Source organism: Anser brachyrhynchus, assembly GCF_964034855.1.
Source record: "Anser brachyrhynchus genome assembly, chromosome: 2".
Lineage (NCBI taxonomy): Eukaryota > Metazoa > Chordata > Aves > Anseriformes > Anatidae > Anser > Anser brachyrhynchus.
In genome coordinates this window covers 132,747,936-132,773,347 of record NC_137695.1, presented here as the reverse complement: position 1 = coordinate 132,773,347, position 25,412 = coordinate 132,747,936, and the positions used below count along the sequence as shown (strand labels likewise).

General features: G+C 36.7%; 1 protein-coding gene across 4 annotated transcripts in view; it reads right to left on the bottom strand.

Annotated features, from left to right (window-relative positions):
• The window catches only part of RALYL (RALY RNA binding protein like), a 421,742-nt gene extending 400,198 nt beyond the window's left edge, over positions 1–21,544 (bottom strand). For 2 of the 4 annotated variants that reach the window (XM_080579001.1, XM_080579003.1), the window contains exons 1-2: positions 21,369–21,544; positions 20,358–20,444 (exon numbers count right to left, since the gene is read on the bottom strand). The gene's annotated coding sequence lies outside the window, so the exon portion shown is untranslated. The remainder of the gene's footprint in view (positions 1–20,357; positions 20,445–21,368) is intronic. The other 2 variants (XM_080578998.1, XM_080579005.1) reach the window with 1 other exon arrangement.
• Between the last annotated feature and the right edge of the window lie 3,868 nt (positions 21,545–25,412).

Below are 25,412 nucleotides of genomic sequence, written 5' to 3'. Positions count from 1 at the left end.
GCTGTCTGTTGGCAAGGAATAATTCATTCCCTCCAAATGAAACATGCTCCTGAAGCTTATAAAAACAGCATTTTTCTAGACTAGATTTACAAACAGCTTCTTCAAATAAAAAGTTAGAAAATGTACTTTAAATCACTGAAACAGAAGCAGAACTCTGCTTCTTGACTTTTTTTTTTTTTGGCTTGTCAAACAAATAAGACAGATATAGATTATATTTTCCTCCCAGGAGATCTGCTCCATCGGCAGAGAGCAAAGATCAATGATGAATCATCATCTCATAACAAAATATTTCCGGTGACAAAATGAAGTGTATTGTTTAACACTTTTGTTTAAATATGTATGTAAGAAAATTTTGGTTGCCTGTCACTGTATTTTTCCTAATCAGACAAATCCGTCCCTCATTTCACTGGGAGAGCATCTTCTTTGGCTGATCAGAAACAAATTCAGAAACAGGTTCAACATGAGAAGAACCTACCTTTGATTCATTTCAAAGCCTCTCCCTTGAGAGTGTCGTATTCTAACACAACAATAATTCATTGGCTTTACTTTCAAAAGCTATTACTGATATGTATGAGAATATACCACTATCTATTAATCTAAACTAATCAGATCACCAAAGTCTCAGCTGGTTAATGTGTTATTCCAGAAGAAATAAGTTTTTAAAATTGCAACTTTCTTTTCCCTCTCTGTTTCAGAGCATGTGTCCCCAATGTTGAAGGAGAATACTGTTAGCTATGAGGGCTTTGTTAAAAAGGAGAGAATGAGTGGTAAAGTTATTCCACACGCTCCAGCCATATATTTTTATCTTCCTACTGATTTGAGTGACCTTTGGCTGAGCACATCCAGAACAGATTGTAGGATTACCAGAGTGGGTGGCTACCTTTTCAACATATTTATAGACAGCTTTGTGACAGTGGTTGAAAACATAGCTGCTAAAATATTTTCTTTTAGGTCTTACAGAGTGACGGATAACTCAACATATGAGTCATAGTTTTAATAAGGAAGGGTTTTATTCCCATTTCAGTGATGGAAAAGAAAAATGAGGCAGAGAAGGCATTGTTCAAAAGCATCAGAAAAACTGTGAGAGTCAATAGATGTAGACAGTTGCAAACCTAGCTCTGCCCATGGTGAAAACTGTTATTTAGGACACATGAATTGGGTTTCTTTTCAAGTTTGACTAAAATCTCCAGCAAAAAAGCTTTAAGGACACTTTCTACAGAACTTATCACAAAAAACAATCATCAAATCTAAATATCCGATTCCTTTGCCACATGTGTATTTATTGGTGAAACAACTAAGAGGTAATTATTGGAACCATGCATGACAGAGACATTTTATTCAATATTTCACTAAAACAAAAATAAAGGAAACAATAAGGAATATTTATACCATATTTCTATCAGCCATAGGTTTTATTAATTCTTTACTTTCATTATTATCCAGCAGATTGAAAGTTTTGTTTTATTTTTTTCCTTTTAATAAACAAAGGTACTTGGCATACCATTTATTTCTGAATCAATTTGAAGAACTAGATTCTTTCAGTGTTTACATGTTGATATTACAGTTTCAGTAATGATCAGAGAATACTGACTGTAGCACTGAAGAGAACACCTTTTAAGACAGTTAAAGATTCCCCCAGTACAGGAAAATTAACAGCAGCTGGAGCCTCTAACCATATCTTACCAATCTACCAAATAGAACATGCCAAGATCCTGAAATGTTTTGACCAGAATGTCCTATATTTTGCTAATGCATCCCTAAAATCCTTTTTGGGAGCCATTCGCACAAATTAAAGGAGATAATAATCTGAGGAATTAGGAGTGCAAATCAGGCCTCCACATACTTTTCTTTTGACTCTCGAAACCCTTCACTAAGTGTAGTTTCTTTGGGCCCAAAAAGCACATTCTAATAGAGATGAATAAAGCTTGGTGTAAAAATGCTCGGTCATAACATTTTCCTGTTCACACATTCACAAAGTTTCTGCATAGCACTTTCAATAAATAAATAAATAAATATTTTTTGCCCTTTGTTTGTTTTCGAGGATGTTGCAATATTTTCGTAAAGATTCATATTTATCAATTTTGGCAGAGCTGCCAGCAGCAAGGGGATTCCCCAACAAAGTGTAAAGAATCTGTCTTGCTACTGTTTCTTACTGCACAGCTCTTTTATAAAATTACAGTTTCATTGCAATACATCAACAAGAAGATATGTGGTTCCAGCTAGCAAAGTAATTTGGATAACGAGCAAAGAGAATTGGAAAGACTAAGTGATATGCTCACACCACAAGGTCAACAGCAAAATCCCACCTACTGTCCCATTTTATACTTTATGCATGAAATGACAGCTGAGGCTCAGGTGCCATGAATATATTTTCAGGTTTTATCCCTTGTCTGTATTCATTCTCCTCCTGTCCCCTTTCTTTCATACTGAAAAGCTGAGTTTCAGAGAGATTAAGCTAAGTAGCATATATTAACTATGGCTCATTACACATACCAATAATAAAAAAAAAAGTTTCTAAAACAAAGAAGAGAAAAAAAAGAATTGTTATAATAGCACTGGAATAAGTTCTGATTCTATAGAGACTTTTACAATTTATAAATATTTTTCTCTTTATCAGAAGGGACCCCCCCCCCCTTTTTTTTCCTGAAAAGATCTTATCACAAAGTTAAAATTGCATCCAACATTGTGTGATTCTTTAGCTACTTTCAGCCATACCAGCTTCAAAGCTTACTTACCAAACTAAACTGCAATTATTAGTCCAAAGCAGAACAATCAGAAAAATGATGTTTTGACAGCTGAATATCTGATGATTGTACAGCTTTAAACCTTGTGTTATTTAACCCTTCTCAAGATTTAATGTAATAACATGTTCCATTATATCTCCGATAATCAATCTAAGAATTGGGTTATTGAATGGTAGCACTTTTATAGAGCATTCTTTACATTTTAAGACCTCAGTGGGTCTAACTACATGACAAAATTTCTAGGATCCATTAATATGCTCAATTTGTCAATACAATTTTTCCAAAGCAGAGCATATCTTAGTCTATATAAAATGTCTGATTGATTATAATCAATACGTTATTCAAACCACAAGATATTTTTCTGCAGTAGTGCATAACATAAAATGGATTAAAAAATAAAATAAAATGCAAGGTTGAGCCCACAACCCTTCATCAGAGACAACTGACTTTCTAACTATGCTTTCAGTATGAATAATGCATTCTTCTAAATCCTCTCAAAATGCAAAGGAGAAGCTCTAGAGCTAAACAGCTTTCGTTGAAAAGATGGTGTCTGAGTTCATGGTTTCTGTGCATGTTTCATGCACATCACCAACCTCTTCCTCCACCCTCCACATACAGCATACACATATATTACCTCAACACTTTTAAAGATCCATCAGTCATTCTGCAGAAAGACTAAAATGATCTTCCCATTACGGAATTAATTAGCCTATTTTCCACAACTTTTCACTAGAAGGAAGCAAATCCCATTACATTTCCTATAAACAAGTTATGAGCATAAAACGAGGTAATCAATTCACCGTTGATTTAACGGAGACATCCTACCAATTTATACCAGCTGGGGGTATGGGTCACCATGTTTAAAAATATCCAAGTTACAGTAACTTTTAAATTTAAAAACAAAACAAAACCTTTAAAAACGTTAGCTTTGGTAGCCTTCCTGCTTTCTACTATATAGTTATGGGATTATTTCTATTTGATTTTGCAGGATTAGTGAAAAGATTTCAGAAATGCTAGTTGCTCTGTAGAGGGACATGTACAATTGACAGAAGGAATCTAAGTCCTAGTGAAATTTAACCTTAAATGCTGCAGAGAGGAAAGTAGGAGAGGGGAATCATAGTGATATTTCAGGCACTAGTTGTTTCTGTTGTGTATGCACATCCTTCCTTTAGATACTCTGTTTCTTTCACTGCCTAGCACCTTGCCTGTTTCGATATTTTTTCTGGTTTTTGACTGTTTCTTGCTGTGTACAAAAAAACTTCTCATTTTCAATTTTCTAAATAATGTGATTTTGACAAAAAACAAACAAAAAACAAACAAAAAATCCATTAAAAATACTAGCTAAAACCAGAAACAACCACAAATATTGAAATCAAAAGGTTCATTTTTGTACCACATTTTTGAAAACAATTATTTTCAGTTATAAACTTTTTCTATGCAATGCCCAGAAATCACCACAATCCAAAATACTCTAATTTATAATTAGTTTTTATAGTAAGATGGGGAAAATACTTTGTGTTGGAATTTAGCAAAGTGTTTTACATTAATAAAAAGTCAGATGATGGTAAGACTTTTTTTTTGAAAAAAAAAAAACAAGAAAAAAAACAACCAACCAACCAACAAAAACCACCAGCACCACCACCAGCAGCTACAACAACAACAAAACAGAATTCTGATTTAATCTATTTTGCAAAGATTTGATTTTAAACTGCATCCCAAATGTTATTAAATTTTAGCTATATGTGGCATACAATTTTGGATGTCAAAAAGCGGCAATTCTAGATGTCACTTTATAGCAGTTAGATTAATCTAGAATTTCAAAAATCTTACTAACTAGTTAGGTCTGACTTTAGTAATTGGATGAAAATCTGACTACAGAAAACATCAATACCAATTTACATTAAGTCAAACTTTATCTTATCGGGTGCTACAACAATTTTCAACATAGTATTGTAAAATAAGATATGAAGGGAATTTTCCTGAAAATGCAATACTTGTCTTATGCACATTAATTTTTGTCCACTAAATATCTATATATCAATCCAAGACAAACTGGTGAGTTGTAGCATTCATTCATATGTGATTTTGTGATCATGTAAGACATAAATTTACAATATGAAACCTTGAAATATGTTTGGAGGTTGTCAGGAGTGAAGTGCATACCTCAGGAATGAGTTTCTGCACCACCAAGAGGAATCCTAAACCAAAAGCCACATCAGTCCCTGGCCGATGAGCTTGCATGCTTTAGATTAGCATGGATACATGGAGCACAGAAATGAATATATGTGTTTACACCAGACTACACAATATCTTTCCATGTATTCATATAAGCTAATATTTGGTTTCACTGAAAGAAAATTATTTTAGACTTGCTTCTGGAAACAACTATCTTATTTTTCAGTGATTCAGTTGTGGCCAAATACATGGTGCTGGGAAAAAAAAAGTTTCTGTTGTAAATAAACAGGAATGTATATCTTATTTTATACCATATAAGAAATCATATAAGATCCTATCTTATATGAAGTAACTCCTTAGCATCTTCTCATAGATTCTCTGTTGGGACTTCCATGTCCTACTTCCATGAAAGCCAGTTCATTTGAAAATCAAAATTAGCAGCATGTCTTTTTAAAATTCTGCCTACAAACTGTCTGTAGAATTTTTCTGAAGATTTCACTGTGATAGACCTTTTTTTTTTTTTTTTTTTTTTTTAGGTTGAGCTGTGTAAAAAGTGTTCAGAAAGATAGTAATATAAGAAAAATCTCTAAGTGGAAAAACTACCTGGGGACTTATAGAAAGGATACAAGGACAATGATACCATATCTCAAGTATAACAGCAGGCTTATATAAAATATATGGCATGAAATAAAAATTGCTAAGAATAAGAAAGAATACTTTTAAATGGATAGGAATATTTTTAGTGATTACATTTTCAATTTATAGTTGGTGAGAGACTGGGACTCACTGAGTTCATATAGCTAATACATGTAAATACAGATGATTTCACATTGCAAAGTATCTAATATTTATACCATATGCATTTTTTTGGGGGGGGGGAACGGATGGGGGGGGAATGCTATTACTAAATACCACCACAGAGTCCAGAATCCTGAGTATTCATGGTGCTGCATTTATTGAAAGCTGCATGTAAAGCACTTTTTTTTTCTTTGAGGTTGGAGCTCAAAGAAAAGCACTTTTTTTTTTTTTTTTTTCCAATACACTGGTAGTCCTACTTCATGACTGGATTCCTATGAACTGTGGAAACACAAGTCAAAAACAGTTTTCTTATGTTATCATTACTTAAATGATAAACATTCATAAAGCTGAAAGACTTTATAATTCTCAGATTAAATTTGGCTAACATGGTAAATCCTTAAAGAAATGATACTGTTATGTTAAACAGGCAAATACATATAGCAAGTTGAAGTTCACAGAAACCAAAGGACTTCCTCCCAAAGTTCCTACTGTGATACTGATATGACTAAACCATGGTTTACAATCTTACTGTCTCACTTCACCATACAGCGCTGCAAATAGAAAATGTGGGAAACTTTCCTATTTGTAGCAGAACATGCAAAAGGCAGACCTAGTCTGTCAGCTTAGATTACAAAAAATATAATATACATTCTTGTGACAAAAGAATATATTAAAAAAAATAATAACCAAGAAACAAGAAATACTCTCTTGTCTGTGTGTTTGCTTGTTTTTAAGGTATTGCAAAATGATAATTTCCTTGTATTTTCAATGGTAACCAAAATTCCATTCACTGTATTTACAGAAAGATGCATTATTTTATTATTTTCTGTAAAATGAAATTATAATCTTTTCAGCAAAAGCCCATGATGGGCAATAAGAAACTACAAGGCAATAAACCAAAACAATTTTCATAAATGTCTGTTTATACTATCATTGTTATATATTTCATAATGAAATCTCATATTATGTCCATACATGTAATCTCCCTTGATAAAGTAAATATAGATCATACACTAAAAAAAAACACTATGTTGAAAAAAGTTAAATAGGTTGGTAAAGTCAAGAAATACAAAAAAAAAAAAGTGCTAGAATTTAGGAAATGACAATTTCCTGTCTTCTGAAATTACTTCAGTAGTTTGATCAGAACCGCAATACCAACTTTATGATGTATTCTTTGCAAATCATCTTGCAAATATATTGTAAATTAAGATTTATATTTTAATTTTAAAAAGAATAAGTGTTTCTGCTTCAAGCATACTTTCTACAATATATTTTATGGTTTTGTTTGCTTTTTACAGAATATAAAGTAGCTGTTCATTGATATGGTCATTAATAGATATTGTTTTTACTTTTTTTGGTATGACAGTGTGATCCATTCTGATACATATCCAATTGTACAAGGTATCAGTTTATTAATATTAATAAACTATAAAATAAGCTACACATAAACAATAGGCCTGTATAGTTTATTCTTGCATCATTATTCTGGTAATCTACTCTTTTATTTTATTTTTTATTAGAAATTAGCTTCCTTTTTCCTCTTTCTTTCTTTCTTTCTTCCTTTCTTTCTATCTTTCTATCTTTCTCTTTTTCTCTCTTTCTTTCTTATTCTTTACTACCAGCAGGAACAGAATAATGAACTAGCTGGACCTTGAGTTTGACACAATCCATAAGCTTTCTAATTTTTTTTTTTCAATTCTCATATACCAGAACAAATATATACCATCTCTTTACTAGGAAAAAACAACTTTGCATTTTATATATTTAATCAGATTTTTATTATTCCATCTCTAAGACTACTGATTCACCAGGTATCCGATTGTCTGTTCTATTGAGTTAATACCCTGTTCCATGTGAAACACAGCCTATTGCGTTGAAAGTGGAAGACTGATCCTGTTCACAATGAAATCAATAACAAAGTGGTTATAGACTTAATTACAAAACAGGGAGTATATTTGGATACAGTTTCATATATGCATCTTCAGCACATTCTTTGTACTATTCAAAATACGTGGGATTGGGAGAGATAGACCATTACAAGAAAATAGAATGCACAAATTTTCATCTTTGATATAAAAAGTCAACCAAGAAATGATGTCCTCAGGTAAAAGTGTCTCAGCCTACTCTGAATGGATTTACATAAATGCTGTTGGAAACCTCCAAGTGAAAGCAGTACTTAACTCTCTGTTTTTACCTGGGCTGTCTTACTGCACTGAAAGCTAATCAATTTATGTTTAGTGTACCTGGTATGCCTCATCTTTAATATATTTACTTAAAATATATTTTATATATGAAGTATCTCATTGATAATGATGGCTTTCTCCATTCAGCCTTGCTTCCACTACAGTGCTGTTTTCTAAGCCAAATAGAGATTACCATCCTATTTAGTAATCTATGCACACAGCAAGACTTCAACAAAGATGCTGAGATCAGGCTTTTAACTCTGCATTTAGTACAGAGAGACAAAATTCTCTTGATTTTCAGAAGTATTTATAATTGTTGCTCTCTGTGAGCAGTAGTTAAAAAAGTGAGTATCATAATTTGGAAATCTTGTTTTCCATTTCACAGAAGAAGTCTAATATCAGAAAACTAATGTAATTTAGGTTAAAACTTGCATGTTACATGTAGCATTCAATACCATAAGATGTATTTTATATCACATTCCATAGGTCACAAAGTATTTAATTTGAAATTGGTAGATCATAAATATATGTTTAGAGAACTACTCTTTTAGAAAAGGATCAAAGATTTCAAAGTTTTCATTAGGAAGTTCCTAGCTTCGAAGGTGCCAACTCTATTACTCCACTTCCATTAAGATACTTTACTGATGCACTGCAAGGCTGTAAAACATAATAGCAAACAGCTGGTCATAAAAGAAATTGATGATTATGGATTATACTCTAGTTACATTTTAAAGTGAGATGGCAATCGCTATGTGAAATTATTTTGTTGCACTGTGAAGGAGAAAAGTTGCATAGCAAACCACAAAGCTAAAATCTACGAAATTTTGTGGTAGAGATTAAAGTATGGTGGGAACAAGAAAAGGTGAAGAATTTGAGTCAGTCCAAAGAAGTCATCATTGCTCCACCCACTGATTTGAAATCTCTCTGCTTCAGATCCTTTTCGAAGGCTCCTTCCTCGTCTTGTGTAGGCAGTCTTAATGATCTCACCAGCACCAATGGCTTCAAAATAACTACTTACAAGAGTAAGAAAGTCAGATTTCTCCCCTTTATAAATTGTTCCAAACTCTGTATCATGGGATGCACTACGTTGCATTTCAATAACAGGTGAGTGCAAGCTTCATTGCATGTCTTTATGCCAAATAAAGTCACTTACAGTTAATGTAGGCTTCCCTTAACTGACTTAAAATGACTCAGGGTTGGTACAGTTGGTCTAAATCTCAAAGAAGAAACCAGATTGCCTGCTCCAGTGTTACCTGCCTTACAAACAATAAGCTCCACCTCAGATTGTAAGTTCCCCAGAGTCTTCTGTGAACCCTCTCCATTACAAATCCCTCACATGTGGAAAGCAGTTCCCTGGGTGAAGCAGGGGGATGGATGTACCACATCCATCTGGAATCACAGTTCCCTGTGATTCCCTGTACAGTTCCCTGTACTGGAACCACAGTTCCCAGTACAGTTCCCAGAGGCAGCCAGGTACCTTACTGTGTTGTCCCAAAGAGCTCTTCTGAGGTGCCTGCTTTTTGAACATACTGCCCAGAGAACTGAAGTACCAAATTTAGGGGCTCTGAATAAATTGCTGAAATCAGAAACCTACTTTTCAAGTTTATGACTCACATAAACTTGGGCACATTGGGCACAAATAATCAAAATCTAAACAAACTGCAGCAACAACACCTCAGGCAGACTTTAATACCAACTGAAATTTAAAGTTTCTAGTCAGGTAATGAGACAACAGTCAGTGTTTATAGTGCATCTTGAGAAAATGTAAAAAGAAAATCCTAAATGTTAATAAAATTTAACATATCCTTAAACTTAAAGTCCCCCAAAGAAGTCATTATTTTCTTGCAGTTTTATGTATTGTTTTTATTTAATAGCATGTCTGTGTTTGACCTGTTGTATCTAGATATGCATAACACTTAACAATTTTGCCTACAGTACTTTTAAGTGTCATTTTAAGATTAAAAAATAAAAATAATAATAATAAAAATATTTCAGCCTTTTGGACCTGATCATTCTGCTCTGGACCTGTTTGACCAGCATCAGTAAGGTTAGATACCAGTTCTTTTTTTCACTCAACTATCATAAGTGATTATAGTATATAAGAAGTATTTGGGAATATTTAGTATTTGACAAAATCTTTAAATTTGTTACCAGGTTTTGTTTTGTGTTGGCTCATTTGCTACCTTTTGGCTTTTCTTTATTAGTACGATCGGTACAGGGAAGACATAGGAGGAGTTTAAATTCTACATTTAAGAAATTCCTTCTTAGAAAGACCAGTTACTGGATCCACCCATTCTGTTAACATTCCTAACTCAACCTTGTCAGGTGGAAGGGCTTCCTGGTGAGAATAGCTGTGGGAAGGCAGACACACATAAGGACTAAAAAAGATTTGGTCAAAGAGTGCTTTCAAACTAAGCACTCCTCCACCTTCACCATATGGGTACCTTCCAGCCAGGAGGAATGAGACCAAGCAACGTGCTGAACCAGCACTGAGCAACAGGGTCCCTACTTCCTGTCTGTCTGTCAGTCTCAGTGCACAGCAGAAAAAAAAAATGGGTTTCCTTTTTTTTTTTTTTTTTTTTTTTTAACTCTGGTTGGGGTATTTAGCCTACGAAACTGTACACTGTAAATTTCAAACTAACTAAAAGAATTAAGAATAGTTTTCAATTTATACTCCCACTAAGGTAATGGGGAGTAAGATGGAATCCTGAAAGTAAAGCTCTGAAAGAAGTGGAAAAAAATGATAAGTAAATAAAGGCTGATGGAAAGCCTGATATTTGGACCTTGGTGAATAACTGAAAAATAATCATGTGCACACTGATTTGAAGGGGGTTAACCTTGGGTATAAAAAGAATGAGAAACATAACCTTTTTTTCTGTCATCATGATGCATGAAACCATTCTCTACTTTCATGTAAGTCTGCTTAACTAGAAGAAAAACCCATCCTGCTTCAAGAACCACTTGCATGAATAGTGTTACGTTATAATTTGTGAGAAGGGTGCTATATTTGTAAAGATTTTATTCTGATTTTATTCTTTAATAAAAAAAAAAAAAAAAAAGGAAGGATGGAAGTAGTGAAATATCTGTAGTGCTGATGAAAGCTAAGGCAGTGGAGGGGACAGGGGCTGAGCCCAAATGGAAGGTGAGGAGGAGCAGGGATTGCAAACAGTCCCTTTCTCTGGAACCTTAACTGAACTGCTGGGAATTTTTTCCTCTAATTCTATTGCTGCCCCTCCTGCTTCTCTTTTCAGTCCTTTCCCCTCTTCCACCCCTTTCCTACTGCTTCCTTTTCTTTCATCCTTCTTAGCTGTGCCAGCGCCAGGGGAGAGGTCCAGAGCAGGATGGAAGGTCCAGCAAGCCTGAAATAAAAAAACATTACAAATAAAAGATAAAAAGGATCCAGAAATTCAAATGAACTTACCCAACATTTTAAAATATGCTTTCCATAGTTTGTAACTGCAGATCACTGTGACATAGGTTTCTCTTGCAGAGAATATTTTGATGTTAAAAGATTCCAAAGTAAAGAGTAATCAGGTTATTTTGATTATGATTAATATTTAAAACATATTAATATTTGTGACCAAGTGTCAAGATTATCTGAACCCGTATTAAAACTTCTGAGATGAAATGTCACAATACACAGGATAACAGTTTTTGCATCAAATAATTAATAATAATAACCCTGTCACTCCTGAAATAATTTATTTCCTTAAATTGAACTGTAATTATTTTTCTTGTATTTGCTCCTTTCATAAGTGTGTCCCTGAGCAAATATCCCTCATTCAACATCCTTGGACTACCTACTCACACAGAGCAGCTGTCACAGTTAGGCCCAGCGACATCAATGGCAGAGTTTGGCTTATATACCCTACTCCTACAAAGAAATTCAGTTGTGCTCTTTTATGTCCTGACAATCTACGGTAATGAGACCTTTATAATGCTGTGACAACACTGCACTCCCAACTCTGATCCAAAACGCATGACTGAAATAAAGAAATGTTACTGTGCATAAATGAAACTGGGAAAAGAGTTGAAAGCTTCATGAAGTCAGCTAAGGAGTTCATATTTGTAAATCTGTTATTTTTATTGTTGTTTGTTTGTTGTGGATACTGCTCAGACAATGTATTTTTGTGGAATAGTACATAAACCTAAGGTAGAAATCCCAATACGTAGCAAGGAACAGAGATGAAGATCAAGATGTGGTGAAGTATATAACATGACATGGTAGCTTTTGTTAACAGTGCAGAAAAACAGGACAATGTAATAATATATCATAATATAATATGTAAAATATATCATAATATAATATATATAACATAACATAACATAACGGGAAGTGTCAAAAAATGGGTGAGTTCTTCTGCATCCTGTTAATGGCAAAGTTCTGGGATGGATATAAACCAACTTACTGAGATAAATTTTGTCTAAAAATTTTTGTCTAAAAATCCTTGATTTCTACAAATGTAGGTACTCAATCTTATAAAATTCCAAACATTCCTAGAATTAATATTATCTGAGAGAGGGAAAGATAAATTCTGTCTGGATATTCAAAAAATACAGATTTTTTTCTGGAATCTTTCATAACAAGCATGCATATGAGGATATTAATGGCGTGACATTAATATCTAAATATTTAACCAAAGTCGCATGGATCACCTCCATTCATCAAGTATTATTTTTGCTATTTTATGTTTTAAAAGCTTTTTTCAGAGCCAGATCTTCTGCTGTTTGTTGATCTATTGATAATATTTTGACACAGTGACTACATAGCTACATACATTTACATATGTAAAGAAACTGTAAGTAGTTGATTTAATTGATATCCACATAATCCTTATCTTTCAATTATTTTCAAAGGTTTCTCATGTTCATGATTGTAAACAATAACTGAAATCTCTGGATTTTAGAGTAGTACTCTGTGAGGGACTCACTGAAGGGTTGGGTTGTAGAATTAGTTTGTAAATAGAAAAATGTGTGAAGCAATGGAAAAAAAAAAAAAAAGTATGAAATTTTGGCCCCAACAGAAATCTTTGAAAATTTTGTTGTAGTCTAGAACTGATTCAAACTGTTCAAAAAAACAAACAAACAAACAAACAAAAAACATTTGCATTAAAAATTACTGCATCTGCATTAAAAATTACTGCATCTGCAGTAAAAATTACTGCAGATGTTGACAGAAATTCAAATAAATACTTACAGCCATGAAGTTTCTGGCCAGATTAGTGATGAAAAAATAACAATAATAATAATTAAAAAAAAAAAAAACACAACAGTTTTCAGTCAAATATTTCATTAAAAAATGACATTTCAACCAGGTAAAAGGGGAGAGATGGGGTTAATGTCCCCCAACTTTATTCATCAAAAAGTTAGGAATCCAGGCTCTCTCACTCATCAGTGAAAAGAGAGTTTTAGGAAGGTTGTTCATCTCAGCTATACACAGATGACTCTCTTGGGATATAATCTGTAATTCTCTAGAGGCTTCTATATATCACCATTGACTACAAAGCCTTGAGCGACTGTTAGACATCAATAACTAACTTTTAGATGGATAAAATGATGACTAGCTTAGCTGTGAAAACCTATTTTTTTAAACAGCAAGTTTAAGTAAGATGAATCTAGCCTTTTGTGTGAATCCACTTTATCATAACCTACAGAAAGAAATATGTTTTGACAGGAAATTTTGACCAGCATATGTAGGACCAGGTTTCTGTTTATATGTTACCCACCAGAGCAGGGCATACCATGATAAACATTAACACAATATGCTTCTCTCATAAAATAATAAACAATAAAAATAGCATCAACATGCTGATGAATTATCCCCCTAAAGCAAAAGTGACATAACATCAAAATTTAAATCTACTTTCTCTTTTCATTGTGCATAATGTACATTAATTGTCTATGACTCACAAATGCACAGCTAGAAGAAAAACTTTTCAGAGCCATTCTTGCAGTTGTCCCATTTACTGAACTCCCATTTAACCAGAAGTTGTATATAAAAGGAGAAAACATAACTATATGCTTCTTCTTCTGCAGTTTGGAAAAAAAAAATGTTGATAGGAATTTATATAGAGAATATTAGAAAACTGACTATTGTGCAGCATCACAAGTGTTAGGTTTTACCCCATGAAATCAGTGGCAAATACAAGATGAGAAGTGGGATAGTAAAACTGATATTTTTGTTAATTAGAACACAGTATAACGAATCCCTTTTGCACATACTGAAACAGGACGTTTATTTTTTATTAAACCTTTAGGGTAACCTTGCAGTATTTCAGAGATGCAGTATAAGTTTGCATATAACATTTTTAATGTTGTATAATACCTGTTTTAACATTTACTGGGTGAAGGATCTTTCCATAAAATACATCAGCTAGGTAGAGTTATTTTCTGTTATAAAAAGTAATTCTGTATTACAGATCAAGCTCTGAAACATTCTACAGTTGCTAAATATACTGTGTTTTGCTGTCAGTGAGTTACAATAACGCCCTCTACCAACAAGAGCTGTTAGCTAGCATTCAGTAAAACTTGAGAGCAGGCCATGCCTGCAAAGATACACAAAAATATCTTTGTTCTGTTCATACATTTTATTTTTGCATTTTTTCATTCATATTATTCTAATAAAGAGGATGCTTAGGGCAGAGCATACATTTTAGTATTTTTAAACAACATACTGCACTTTCTGTTTGCACAGAAGTAAACAGAAAGAAGGACCGGTATTGTCCACACCATGCAAATATAATTCTTTGAGACAAAAACTTCAAGTTAATTCTAAGTCAGTCTAAAACTAACTCATCCAAAGTATGCAGTAGTAGTGTAATACCTCTTCCAGATCCTAAAATTATAGTTAATGAACAAGATGCATCTTATATCTATTTGACAAAGATGTCGTTCAGTCTCAATGAAAAACACAGTGAAAATGGAGACACCTTTTTTTCTGGAAGTACTGTGCTAGTGTAATGTTTGTCTACAGAGCAAATTTAGCCTTGCTTCAAACAGGTAAAGAATTCCATTAATACATTAATTGTGTCAGACAGCCCTTTTTTGTTGACCCTGCATGCCTGTTTAGAGGGAGGATCTTGATAAAAGCAACCAATGTGACTGAGCAGGATGAAATAAAGGCAGTCGGTATGGAGCATGTTTGGCAGACTTATACCCAACTTTCACCAAGATATTTAGCAATTATTAAGGTACAATAACTATTATTGGATCCTTTATGGTTTCTTGTCCTGTAAATAATAACAGCCTGTATTTGGTTAGCCTGGACCTATGGCTGTCCAAGGGCTGTGAGCAGCTCTCAGAGGACCACAGCATTGCCCACAAAAAATTTCAGCTGTTTTCAGAGCTCCACATTGACTTGGATGCTTAGAGACTGCACAGCAGTCAGGCACTACTCAGTGACATGAGAAGTTCACCTGGGAAAGGACACCTGTGTACAACGAGTGTAATCAGAGCTTCAGATACTTTGGGAGAAACAATCATGAATGTTGAAAGACAGAATAAAAATCCTGGGGAATGCCACTCATGTACCACCATAGTCATACCCACTGATGGTTATCACTCATATGAAATCTACCTCTGTTGCTTCAAAACCCTTCCAGACAAGACAGAAAAGAAATTATTATGGGTATTACAGTAACCATGAAGGAATTACACCACAGCAAAAATCTATGTTCCTGAAACTGAAATGCAGCTGAAACCACAACCGTTCGGTTGTTGCTTGAGCCCTGTTGGGCCAGGAGGGCATGCTGAGGAGCCAGAGCTGGGGAGTCACATGGAGGAGACCACAGAGGAAATTTAACATTGTAGCTTTTGCCAAATGGCAGTAGATAATACGTCTGTATAAATTTACTGAATAGAGAAGGTTGAACTATTTTTTCCTAAACAAAAGTGTTTGTTAAGCCCTAAAAATATAAGTAATTAATGCAAGGTTTTGTCTAATTCTTTGTCACACTAAAAACATCTGTAAAAATGACTACCTGTATGACTATCTATCTACCTACTTATCTATCTTTCTATTTCAGAATATCACAGTGACAAAAGTGAGTTCATTGTATTCATGCTAAGTAACCTGAGATTTACATAATAATTTGAAGGTCTACTTGATATTTTTTGATTTAATTATTAGCAGATGATTCATAGAGATGGAAAATCACACTTTGTTGTGCAAAGATATTTCACAGAAAACAGCTCTGAAACTGCAAGAAACGTCTTTTATAAGGATTCAGTACATTTTAGAGATTATTGTCACTTCAAAATAGAACAGAATAAAGATGAGAAAAAAATGGTTTAAATTATTTTAAAGTGTATATATGTGAAACAATAATTTTCAAGTCACATTAACCTGGCAATTGTTTAAAGATCATAAAATAATATTAATAACTTAACAAAGGTGAAGATTTTACACTGTAATCTTCACAACCATTTAAAAATAGCATTTTGTTTTCTTCTGTCAGTCAGGATCTGAGTTTAAAGAAGCTACATACTGGTTTTAAATCCAGTACTCTGGATGACAGTGTCACAGATCGCATAATTTTTCATCAGGAAAGAGTAATCTTTAGCCTTCTGTTTGGAAATTCCGTAAGTACTTAAAACAAGGATTCTGCTCCAGATTTTGACAGTGCAGTGAATCTTCTGAGAAGACCAAGTGAATTTAAAAAACATTTATTTGAAGGAAGACCTATCAGTTCTATCAGCTTCACTTTTAAACACTCTTAAGCTTTTTTTTTTTTTTTTTTTAATCTCTTTATCTTTGAAAACCTTCAGTGCAGACAATGGAAAAAAAAATACTGGCAGAGAATGAAACTGCTTTTAGAATAATGCTTTTGGAGACAAGAGAGCTAAGATATCAGCAATCTAGGAAGAGACTAATTAGGAAAAGCTATTTTAAATAGCATTGTGGCAAACTTTCACATGTATTCTTAGTAGAAGGCAGTCCCTGATACATTGGCTCAAGCCCATTCCGGTTCTCCTCAATGGTAGGAATGAAAAACACTAAAATAATAACTGAAAGATTCTTGTGAGTCTAAAAATCTGTGTTGCAGTAGAAATCCCTGAGAGTTCTTTGCTGTTCTGCTTTAGCCAGAGAAATTCAGCTTGGCTAGGCAGAGCGAAGGGTAGGTCAGCACAGCATAAAGCCCATCTCACCAGAAGATGGCATGTCCACAGCACAGCTCCAGGTGGAGACATCCGGGCTAACTTGGGAGTTGGAAGCTGGACAGACATGTTTGAAGCTGAAAGCAGAACATATCAGTCTGGGCAGAAGAGGGCTTAAACACAGATGCCCTGTTTCTGATGCAACATGACTTTGCTCAGAGCCGGCGTGGATGTCTCTGGCCAGTACTAACAGGAACCTCTACCCAGTTATCCCAACAAACTCGAGTGAAAAAGGGGCTGCAATTGCTCTCTGAAAATACACTGGGAATACAAGCAGAGGGAAGCAGAGATGTGGAGAAGGAATCTCACGTTTTAGGGACAGCACTAGCACAAAAAAAAACAGAGTACAAACTGTCTGAGAATAAATTTCAGGCAGCAATGAGGTTTCCAACAGCCAGAAGAGTGAGGTTCTGTCCAGCCCTTGAAGAGCTGCGGTGGGAATGGTGCCCCAGCTAAGTCTGGACTGGAGCTTGCTGAATCTGAACAAAGTAAGACCAGCCTAGGACAACAGCAGAACACAGCTGATGTGACACCACAGGCCTCTCTAGTCCTACCTACTATGTGGAAAAAATGTGAGAAGATACCCTACCATTGCCAACTGTGGCCACTGCAGTAGCTAAAAATGTGCATTTATGAGCCAGCTCTCTGGCCACCATAGTCATTAACTTCTATTCACCTGACATATTTTTATTTGCTAGTAAGTACTGTGAATAATAGCTAGTTATGGAGGAAGAAAAGAAAAAAAAATGTTTTTCAAAGCTTTCAGTTTACAAACCTTTTAAAATGTATCTTAAATTCCTAAATGGACCTGAATACCAAAACAGATGTAAAGAAAAACAGAAGATGCCATTTAAGTCTGGACACACATCACTTTCAGGAGTTAGGGCAGTACAAGTGCTTCTCACACTAAATGTAAGATGCAATTATATTATCACTTGTAGAAACAACATTGCAATTCATTAGATTTAGTTTCTATTTTTCCTTCCAAAAAGAACAATTGTCTTTTACACAAACTACGGCTTTCCAAACGTGCTTTCAGCAGTGTTAGTCATAGCATAACTATGGAAACACCAAGCTGGAATTGATTCCACCGACCCAAATCCTACTGTGCCCACATACTGCAGGAGGTAGGGGTATCCTTTTTCAAAATTAGCACCTTTGTCCCTATTTTTAGTCCCAAGGATTTGATACATATGAAATCATACAACTCTGTTACAGATTTTTTCAAATTAAATGTATTTATGTATAATAGATTACTGTGCTACTGAGACAACAGGTGCTTTGTAGATGAAATCTGGGTGCTGAAAATAGTGATTTCTAAAACTTTTAACTCAGACTTCAAGACAAGACTAGGTGAGCAGGATTGGATCTTCAGTTAGCAACTACTTGTACAAAATTACTCACACAACACACACAATATTGAACGAAAGGACAAAAGGAACATTATTCTGGAAACTGTTAAGCTAGTTACTTTATTTCAGTGCTTCAGCAATGTCAAAAATATTTTTCTTACTGACAGATCCACATAATTTAAAGAAAAACTTTAATTTAAAAATAAGGGGGGAGGGAAACAAAAATAGAAGTGGAGGATAAAGTTTCAATCACTATTGTATTTTAATGGCTTTCTTTCAAATCAAATCATGAAAAAATAAGCAGGCTGAGTCTTTTTAAAGTGTAGAGTATTGACCCAACAGATTGTAACTATTTCAGAGAAGTCATCACAATCTATCATAGAAATATCTAGATAGTGGTTTTTAGATGCATGGGTGATTGACCCCGCTATACTGTCAGAAGTATTCCATCATGTCAGAGCAGAAACCATGTATAAATATGTGCTAAACATTTATATTACATTTAAGCTGGAAAAAGCCACCTTAAATACACAATATATTTTTCTGCATAGAAACGTAGCTATCTAAATATTTAGTTTTCAACATGACTAATAGCACAAGAGAATGCTGAAGACACACTTTCTACTTTAACACACACTTTCTACTTTAAAGGCGGCTGTTAAGTTACAGCAATGTACGTATAAGTGTTAGAAGCCTGAAACTTCCAAATAAATTTATAGCTCTATGAATTACAAATGGACCACACATTTTTGCCTATATCATGGTAGAAAAATAAATATATTCCCTGTAACTTACTTTGGTTTCCACATCTGAATACACAGCTTAGGTTTATGATCAGTTACAAATCCTTCGAGGTTGTTTATACAAAATACATTAAGCAAACCCATCACAATAAAGTAAACTACAGAGAACACTGCAGACTAAGCGTTCAGCACTTCTTTAGCATAATATTGCACGATAACTCCTTCCAGAAAAAAAAGAAAAAAAAAAAAGAGAGAGAGAGGGAGGAAGGGAGAGAGAGGGGAAAAAAAAACAACAAGGCTGTCATCTGGAAAAATCTTTCCAAATCGTATTTTAGAGAGCCAATATCCTGTCTCTACATCAGGGGCAGTCTCTGTTAAGCATTTAAGTGCTATCAATGAAAAGTAACAGTTTCTTCTCCAATCCTGAACTCTCAGTGACCGTCACGGAAAGTAACAGTTTCCCATTCCCTGCCAGCCAGTGGCATTAATAATCATCAAAACAAAACGAAACACCTTCAAGCAAATATCTGTTTCTGATTAATCTCCATCCCAATGAATTAAATTCACAAGAGGCAACCTGCTGCCTTGTTTACGCCTTTTTAATATGAAGAGCAGAAGTTGGATATAAGGGTTTTGCTGCCCTCAGGGCTACAAAATATGTCTCATGTGGCAAGAAGCCAGCTCTCCGAGGGAGCCTCCTTTGCTGTTTCTCTCACAGCTATTTTCTAATGGATAATTTTTAAGCAGACACACACAAATACACGAGTCACCGCAAAACAGGGCCAGGGTTTTGTTCTTGTCTGAAGTCCTGTAAGTATTTGTTCTCATAACAAGGATCTCAAGGTTTCATCCAGTTTTGATTTGGGGATATTTTTTTTGGCTGGGAGGTTGGGGAAGGGGCGGGGGGGGGGGAAGGATCTGGATTTTTTTTTTCCCCAGCTGCCTTCCCCTCTTTACAGCACAGCACATAAAACACCTCTTTTCAGCTTAACCGACCTAGGCTCAATTAGTGCAACATTTTGCACACATCTTAGCAATCACGAGGCAGAGATACTTAGTTCAGACCTCCCGTACATTGCACAGAAACCTTAAGCTAAGCGTGGAAGTAGATTTCTTTAAAATAAAAAATAAAATAATAATAATAATAAAAAAAATCTCACAATGTAATTTACACCGTGTAGAAACGCCTACAAGGAGATGAAGTACCTGCACTGGGGAGATGTTCAGTTGTTCACTTCATCTTCCGTTGACAAGGAAACCAAACCGCACTTCATTCTCCAGGAAAACCTTCCACTGCCATCATTTGAAAATGTATTTATTTGTATATATGTATATATCTATCATCATCATCATCATGATAACAATAACCATCATAAAATACTGCCGGCAAAAGAATAAAAAAGTCAAGGTGCAAAATGTGCAAAAGTAACAATCATTTCTTTGGTTTTATATTTTGGTTTGTTATCTTTAAGGAGGAAAAAAGTATTTAAAAATGGTAACTGCAACACGCTGCAAGAAAAGTTTCACGTTATAAACAGGTATCAAAAACTGAAAAAGAAGAAGAAAAAAACCCTGCTGATTGCATTGAGCGTCAAAAAACAATAACAAAAATGATAAAATTAACATCTTGCTCTGTGGCTCTCACCAGTATTGCAAGACTACAAACTCTTTGTAAACACTGCTGTAAAATGTATTTGCAATTCCCATCTCTACACGAAAAAATAAAAAATAAAAAAATAAAAAACACCCAAAAATAAAACAACACCAGAGAAAATCCTCTGCAGAAAAAAGAGTTAGAAACATGCCTTTTCTCTTATCTTTAAAAAAAAAATAAGCATCATATTTCACATTGCTTTTCTGTGCCACAACAAAACCAGTTGCATATATAGATATATAGCTACTAAATGTATATCAGTTGTTGCTGGACTGGCAAGTCTGTATTATTAATATAATCATTTTTCATTCCCAGTGACTCCCGGCCCCAGCAGCACCTTTTGCTCATAGTTTAGTAACCATTGCATGCTAAGAAAAAAAAAAAAAAAACAACAAAAAAAACTTGTCATCAGCAAAAGATCAAATCCATTTAAACAATAATCAAAGAGGAAGAAAAAAAAAAAGCAAAAAAAAAACCGAAAAAACAAAAAACCAAAAGGAAGAAAAAAAAAAAAAAACAGGACAAAAAAAGGAGGACAAGAATGTCAGCAGAAAGGTACTCACCGAGCGGGAGTAAAAGGGAGGAATAAAAATGAGAGTTACTATAAAATACAGTATGGCGGTGGAAGAAGGAATGAGGCGCTTTTTTTTTTTTCTCTCCTCTCTAGTCTCTGCCTCCGGCAACCGCCACGTGATCCGCAGCCGGGCGGACTCGCAGCCGGGAGGGCGCAGCGGCGGCGCCGGGCGCGGAGCGAGCCCGCCCCGAGCCCCCGCGGCCGCCGGGCCCCCGCCGCCCCGCACCCGCCCCGCGCCCGCCTCGCGCCCCGCACTCGCGGCAGGTGCCGCTCGCACCCGCGCCCCCCCCCCCCCCAAGCGCGCACACGCGGAGGCGGCGGCGCAAGTTGCTCGGCGGCGCTGCGCGAAGTTGCAGCCTCCGGCCGCCTGTTGCCCTCCGGCCGGTGCGGGACCGGAGCTGGGGGGGTGTGCGGGTAGGGGGGTGCTGTGCCCTGGCGGACAGCGGTGTGTGAGGGATGGGGTTGCCCCTCCTGCCGCTCCCGTTGGGGTTGCGGGGGGGTTGCACGGGGGCACCGTGTGTGTGTGTGTGTGTGTGTAAGGGAGAGCGTGCACGGGGGTCCTGCTGCCGCCCGGCTCTCCCCCTGGGGGGGTTAGCGGTGCACCTTCTGCAGCTCCAGACTCAACATGGGGTACCCGGCACTCCTTCCTGCCGCTCCGGCTAGGGGGTGTGCAGAGGGGTACCCCTGCACCCCGTGGTGGGGTCGGGGCGCGGGGGGGTTCCCCGGCTCCCGCTCGGTCTCGGGGCGTTCCCGTGCCTTGCGCTGGGGCCGCAGTCACGGTGCCGCGCAGTCATGTTAGCGGCGGCTCTCCCAGCTCCCGCCGGAGCGATTCGCATGTGCGACTGGGGGAAGAAGGACAGGTACCAGCAGCAGTCCCATCTGCCACCTGCTTTTGTTTCGCGGCCTCTGCCCTGTGTCATGGCCTCTCCTCCCGACCTGCTAGCAGGGCTGCGGCTTTCCACGAGAAAGTTAACTGGACGAGGTGGGAAGGAAACAAGTGTTTTTGTTTTTGTTTTTTTGGGGGGGGGCACTCACCGCGGGGGGGGCACCCTCCGGCGACACAAGGGGCAGCTGCCCACAGCCTCACCGTGTAAGTGCTTGGGGTTGGACCCCAAAGCATGTGAGAGTGGCCCCGAAGCAGCTCTGGTTGGCTGAATGGCAGCTCTCCCCCTTCTCCCTTACCAGTCAAGAAATATTCTGGAGCAGGCTGTTGCCGAGAGTTTCCTTAAGATGCTTGCTTTTCCCTTTTTAGCTCTCCTCGCCTGTCTCCTTATTAACAAACACAGCAGTCGCACAGAACAGGCGGCTGGAGCTGAGAGCAGTTCTGCTCCAGCTGAAGCAAGACCTGAGGCCCCAGCTCACCACCTCGGCCTGCAAAAACATTGCAGCCTCACTTCACTGGCCCCCAAAATGTTCACAGCAACCCCCCCCCCCCCCCCCCCCAAACTTAACTACTGCTTCAGCAGTAAGAGGAAGAGACAAGGGAGACATCTGCATGAGATAAATTAATGGAGGGATAGAAGTGCTTCCATAAGCCAGGCACTTTGATGGAGGGAGGTAACTAGGCAAAACTTCCCTGCTTCCTCCTCCCCCCTCCTTCCTCCCCCACTTTTTGTTTAGAGCCTGTCTCTTTTCATCTGGGTCAGGAGGCAGAAGATACAGTCAGGTTATTACTCTATAAAAATTACTTTGGCCAGTAAGAGGATGCCCTGCTATATAAAAGACTGGTGAGGGCACCAGCTTGCCTTCTTCACATCCTCACACAAAGCTTTATCCTTTGCCCCAACCATTTCTTTCTTTTCTGTCCTCTATCTCTTCCCCAGTGTTTCCAGAGAATGAAAAGAAATGTTTCCTTTCTTCTTTGCTCTCGACTTCTTTTATGAAATGGGAAAAGAACACTAGGCAAAGCTTAAAATATAAAATATATTAACAGTTATGTTTTCTTGCTTGTTTTCTTGCTCAGTGCTAGGCTTGTTTTGGCATTTCATACCAATCTTATTTGTTTTCTCCCTGCTAAGTTTGGCTCTCAGAAGCAGAGCTGTACAACTGAGAAGGTTTAATCCCCCCTGCCCCCCCCCCAAAATTGTAGTCCTTAAAAATACAAAACTCTACAAGAAATAAAAGCATTTGCTATGAAAACTAACCAACTTTACTATATTTTACATACATGTGACAATGAATTCAATCATGTTGTGATGATATCACAGACTATCATGTCTGGAGATTTCAGGTGTGGGAAACATATTTCCTTGGCTGGTGTGCTCCATTTTGATTAGCGTTAGATACTGCATAAAGAAATACAGTTCAATGGCTGAGGTTTTGTTTAGTCAAAACATGCTTGCAGCACAGAGGCCTGAATTACAACCCTGTTTTGTTGTTGCTTTTCATTTTTCAGTTTATATAATTCTGAGCACATATGTCTTCCTGAAATAGCAACAACAAGAAAAAAAGTTCAAAGGTGTATTTTAATAATCCAAAATTGCATAATAGTTATGATTTGTAAAGTATACATTGACACATGTACAGGAAACTGGATATATACATTTTTGACAATATATTTTAAGTATTATTTACTCAGCAGATTCTAAGAACTGGTAATAAGGTAAACATTTGAATATATATGTTCTCATTTTGAATGTGTACGTAGTTATTTGGTATCTTGCAAGCAAATTAAAAATTCATTGTGATACACCGGGTAAATCTGGATTTCGGCACTGAAAGGTACGAGGTTTAAGAGTGGCCTTAAGTCCTAGAGGAGGTGCAGTGAGTTGTGCCAGAACAGGTCTAGAGACAGAGTTGAGGGGGATCCAGACTCAGAAATTGTAACAAAATTACGCACTAGCATAGTTAGCATTGTAAATATCGTGAAAATAAATGGGTTCCTAAGGACTTAACCTTAGGTTTACCTAAGGAATCACTTAAGAATGCTTATGTTAGTTTTCTGCTTACAATCCATTAAGGTGAAGTAAGCTTCAGGGAGTAACAGCTGCAAGAAGTTTGGCAAGAATACGTGTTTGGAATAGGTTACAAGCAAGTGAGAGTTTGGGAGAATGCTATTTTCATGGAATCCTAGGAAGCCTGTATTTGTCAGTGTCTGTACTTTTTGGCTACTCCTGCTGGAAGTTGCCTCCAAGAGCAGCTGTACACTTGATGCTGGACCAAAATGAGGGAAAAATCACCATATTGCATGTGTTATGGTTTGGTTATGTACTGTGCTCAACAAAGTAAAAGAAAGTAGTTGAGAAAGAAGGAAAGAGTGCCACTTAGACCATTTCCAGGGCATGCTGCTTAAATGCATGCAAAGAAAGTGCTTGGTGGCTATTTTTAGGATTTCCATTTTTCCTTCAAGATAGCAACTGAATACCACTGCAGAGTGATTATGAGTTACCCTTAAAAGTATCCAAGAATTCTGGGTGAAGAGGGTATGAACCAGCACTTCTGTGCCTGTGCCTTGCTACCAGCACAGAGATGCTTCCTAAGGCTCCCAAAACATTATACTTCACAATCAGTGCTCTGTGGTTAATTCTGGGCTCACTATCCTTGTAGTCATGCCATACAATCCCAGTCTTTCACATCCTGCTGCACCTTTGCAGTGTCACCCTACCCCTGCCCTCCCCACAGGAGCAAGAATAAGTACATGCTAAGATTGTCTCATTGGCTGTAATCTGTTTTTCTTTTGATTTTCAGTGATTGCACTGAAGCATCTATGCTGCGGAACAAGTTTACTGCTTTATGTACACCCTACTTAGTCAATTTTCTTCCCTTTCTACTGGTGCTGGTATTGGAGAAACACTATTTTATTATTATTATTATTTTTTTACATCACTTTCACTTTCGCTGTACTTACATTTTCTTAACATTTCCTCCTTGCAAGCAGTAAGCAATTAGTTGGAGTCCAGCGCTAACATACTGGCTTTGCACAGATCCATCAGCATGACTCAGCAGCCTGCAAACATGAGCTCTAGTTGCAAGCGGTTACTACTACATCCTCCTATCTCACTGCCAGAAGTCAGCTAAAACATCACCAGATGCA